This window comes from Penaeus chinensis, chromosome 9 (assembly GCF_019202785.1).
Source record: "Penaeus chinensis breed Huanghai No. 1 chromosome 9, ASM1920278v2, whole genome shotgun sequence".
Classification (NCBI taxonomy): domain Eukaryota; kingdom Metazoa; phylum Arthropoda; class Malacostraca; order Decapoda; family Penaeidae; genus Penaeus; species Penaeus chinensis.
The window spans coordinates 24704230-24709229 of NC_061827.1; the positions used below are offsets into that span (position 1 = coordinate 24704230).

A 5000-nucleotide genomic window follows, 5' to 3' on the forward strand; every position below is an offset into this window, starting at 1 on the left:
TTTTATTTTTTTAGAAGACTGTACTGTAAATTTTCGAACCAACCCCAACACTTGTCATCTAACTTTGGTACCCATATCTTACCATTGTTTGTTAATAATTTGGTAAAGTCGAAGAAACTACAATTCGCAGTTTGTTTAGTTTTAATTTTGATTCGTGTGAAAATGATCTATGGCTGTGTGTGTGTGTGTGTGTCTGTGTGTGTGTGTGTGTGTGTGTGTGTGTGTGTGTGTGTGTGTGTGTGTGTGTGTGTGTGTGAATATATAAATAGAAATGTGTACACATAGAGTATATATATATATATATATATATATATATATATATATATATATATATATATATATATACTTACAATCATACTTACATACTGTAAATTCATATATACATATATAAATTCAGGCATGCATGCATACCTAGAAAAATGCATATATATACATATATGTATGTATATTCGTATCTATGTATACATGAATAAATGAATATATGTATGTATATATACATATACATTTGCATATAAATATATGCATACATATTTATATATATGTATGTATGTATGTATATGTATGTGTGTGCATATATATATATATATATGTGTGTGTGTGTGTGTGTATATATATGTGTGTATATGTGTGTACATATATACATGTGTGTGTGTGTGTTATATGTCTATATATATATATAAATATATATGCTTACATGCTGTATATACAGGTATACATATATGAATTCAGACATACATGCATACCTAGAAAAATGCATATTTATATGTATATATGTATATTTGTATGTATGTATACATGAATAAATTAATATATGTATCATATATACATATATACATGTGCATATATATATATATATATATATATATATGTATATATATATTTATATATATATGTGTATATGTATGTATGTATATGTATGTGAGTGTGTGTGTATGTGTGTATTCTATATATATGTATATATGTATATATATATATATATATATATATATATATGTCTGTATATATAAAAGTTTGCACACACACGAACATATGTATATACGTATGGGCATAATCATAGCTTTGATATAATTTGATATACTTATAGGCGCTCCATATAGTTCAGTATGGTAAGTACGTGAATGACACAAGCAAAAACACACACACACGCATATATATATATATATATATATATATATATATATATATATATATATATATATATATATATATATATACATATACACGCACACACACGCACGCACACACACACACACACACACACACACACACACACACACACACACACACACACTGTAAAAGACTATAGATGAGGGCCTTTATACATTGGTTTGCAGGAGCAGTAATAGTGGGAGGTCGCGGCGCCGACCAGCCCTGTGGGGGCGGAAGGCTGTTGAGAATGACCTGAGCCCGCGGGAGCGAGGGCGCGTTTGCCGAGGTCAAATAAGGTCAGATAACGTGTCAGAGACCGATGGTTCTTTCCTGGACCTCGAGCCACGTGGCAAGCAGCCACGCTCTTTCATACACAAATCGTGGTTATGTACACGGTATACACACACACACATATACGTACACAATACATACATATATATAAATATACGCACGCACTCATACACGCGCGCACACACATATATGCATAAATACATGCACACAAACGTGTACGCACGTACACATATACACATATGTGTGTGTGTGTGTGTCTTCTAGTGTTCTGTCCTACGACAGGTCGTTTTTGGCATCCATTTTCTCCGTGACCCTCTAATCTCAGTTAATTCACTTAACATTCCCAGTCTTATCCACGGGGCTGAAGTACATTCCTGATATGCCTGCCATAAATACAGGAGAAAGATCAGTCAGGGTGGTGTTTTTTTGAGACACTGTCTCTCCCTTTGTTTCATAGATGGGACCTGGGAGCAATAGTGGAGGTTGCTCCATACTCAGTTTATACTCGTGCCCAGGAATATGTGTATGTGTAGACATACACACACACACACACTGTAAAGGGTATATGTATGAACACCTTAAACATATGGTTTAGCAGGAGTAGTGAAACGGACGGTTGGCTTAACCTCTTTTATTGAGAAGCGTAAGCAACACAGATATTCACACGGATACAAGTCTTCTTGGTAAGTCTTAGTGCTTGGTCTGCCCGGAGGGCGGGCGCGCTGGAGCCAGCCTGACCCGAAGCGGTCGGCAGGACTCTGTGAAGAGGACTCTCTCTGACCTGGGTCATCCTGAGCCTTAAGTACTGGTGGGTGCGTGGGGCCCGTTGGGGCGCCTGCGGTGAAGCCACGCGTATACGTGGAGGAAGATAGCAATTGAGGAGGGCAAAAGAAAATGTAAGCAGCTAAATAATGAATTGAGGTAGGAAACAGACAAGGGTGGAAAGAAAAAGTTAGACAGAAAGGGTTTTTATACATACTTATTCACACACACACATGTGTGTGTGTGTGTAATATATATGTACAGTGTGATTGAAAAGTAACTCACTTTTTAAAAAATAATACTATAATATTTATTTATTACATTTTTTGTTTCGATTTTTGTGTTTGATCTTTAATGTTTGAGAATGTAACGTGTTTGTATCTGTCTTCTCAGACTGATTATTTTGTTTGAAATTTGGTAGCCCAAAAACATGGCTAAATGTCTTGCCCTGCAGGAGTGTGCTCAGCTAGCGGCACATTATGAAGTTTGGAAATCCGTTGTTCGAATGCAAAGATGGCAGAGGACCATTAGCAATGTAAATACTCAAGTTGACACGAAGACCGTCAAGAATTGTCATGCAAAACTCATGGTTACATGTAGCTGATACTCGAAGAAGCGGTCGCCCTTTCAAGTCGAGCGACCAGGAGACACATAGCTCAAGAAAGCAATTCGATAAGTAACAAGGGAAAGTGGGCTCTCCTTTCACACAATACAAACTGTTCAAGAAGGAGCTTAAATGGCATGTTTGTAAGCCACACTAACGTCAATTACTCTTCGCTGAAGACTGCGACATTCGCATGGAGTTTGGGGAGAATATGCTGGCTTGGTCTGAAGATTGGTCAGACCTCTTTAAAGATATTCTCTGGAGTGATAAAGCGGTATTTCACATAGGTAGGTTTGTGAACCGTCACAACTGCCGCTATTGGGTAGGCGAAGATCCCCTTTTAGTGGGTCGTGTGGCATGGTTGGTTTAGTACTGACCCTCCGGTCTCATACCCGGAGTGACCTAGGTTCGAGGCCAGGTCGAAGTATCTGACTTCGGTTTCGAATTTCTAAATCAATTCCCACCGAGTGCCCACGGGGAGTGTGTGTAAAACCTCGCTATCATTGCTCATGTATGAGTAGATAGGTAATGTCTATGGAAGCTAGTTAGATCCTAGTTACACACTCCTTTTAGTGGGTCGTGTGGCATGGTTGGTTTAGTACTGGCCCTCCGGTCTCATACCCGGAGTGACCTAGGTTCGAGGCCAGGTCAGGGAGGATTGTTATACACCTATATCAATGCGGTATTGCCTTATTCCATCTTTCATATACATACATGTAAACACAAAACACACAAACACAAACACACACACACACACACACACACACACACACACACACACACACACACATATATATATATATATATATATATATATATATGGTCATGTCTGCACATGACCAACAACAAAATGGTAAACGTATGAGAAGTGGAACATGGAATACTAGAGCAATGCAAAGGAAAGGAATGTTGGAAAATGTCAAAAGAGAGATAAATAAAAATCGATTAAATATTGTTTGGCTTAGTCAAGTGAAATGGAAAGAGAGCAAATATATCGTCAGTAATGGAACAAGGATTATTAAACACAGCAGCAGTACATGGACAAGAGAGAGTAGCAATTCTGTTGGATAGAAAAATAAATATATATGAGCGACTGACAGATTGTACTGTACAGTGAAGACTGATCTAGGTAATAGTGCAGGCTGAACCTGTAGATCTGGTAATTATACATGTTAACATGACCATATATATGCTAACATGACCATGAGGCTATCAAAATTTATGAGATATATGAACAACTGAATGATCTAATTGGAGCAAAAAAGGAAGTCATGAATTGATAATAATGAGAGATTGGAACAGTGTCACTGGAGAAGGAAAGGACTGAACGAAAGTGAGACCATTCGGACATGGTACCAGAGATGAAGGAGGAGAAAGGGTTGTTGAATTCTGTCAGCAGAGGAAGATGGTAGTAGTTAACATGTGTTTTGAGCATGAAAAAAGGCGCAGATATACGTGGAAAAAGCCAGAAGACACTAGGAGATTCCATATAGACCATATCCTGGGTCGTCAAAGACAGAAACAGTTTAAAGAATGCTTGTAGTTTTCCAAGAGCAAAAGCTGATTCTGATCACAATTTAGTAGTCATGAGATAGGTGGTTATCTTAAAGAAAGTTTGAAAGAGAAGGAAAGAATTAAAATGGGGTTTGGAAAATATAGAGAAAAGAGGTAAGACTTTCCAGAATAAAGTAAGTGAAACAATCAAAGAAAATAAAAGAAAGGAAAATAGCATTGAGAGCATCTGGTATACCCTAAAAAAGGCAGTGTTGGAAAGTGCAAAGACTGGAATTGGAAAAAGCCGTGGGTCTCTGAAGAGATGATAAGGAAAATGGATAGAAAGAGAAAGTGGAGGAAGATAGCAATTGAGGAGGGCAAAAGAAAATGTAAGCAGCTAAATAATGAATTGAGGTAGGAAACAGACAAGGGTGGAAAGAAAAAGTTAGACAGAAAGGGTAGATGAGATCCGTTGTATAATAAAGTAAGCCAGGTAACATAACAAATAGGGAAAGTAATAATATAAGTGCTGCCAAGGATGAAAATGGAAGTGGAAATGATAATGAAAGGAAATCAAATAGAGAGCGAAATGAGGTAGATGGTGACTGTAAAGGTCTAGAGCTATTAGATGTCAGATTTGAGGCAGCAATAAAGGTTATACTGAGTAGAAAAGCTGTAGGTGTGGATGGTATACCAGCAG

General features: G+C 37.4%; 1 protein-coding gene across 1 annotated transcript in view; it reads left to right on the plus strand.

The window, feature by feature from the left end:
• The first annotated feature begins 1396 nt into the window (after positions 1 to 1396).
• LOC125029040 (hatching enzyme 1.2-like) overlaps positions 1397 to 5000 on the plus strand; it is a 41235-nt gene continuing 37631 nt past the window's right edge. The window contains exon 1 of the mRNA XM_047618774.1: positions 1397 to 1445. The gene's annotated coding sequence lies outside the window, so the exon portion shown is untranslated. The remainder of the gene's footprint in view (positions 1446 to 5000) is intronic.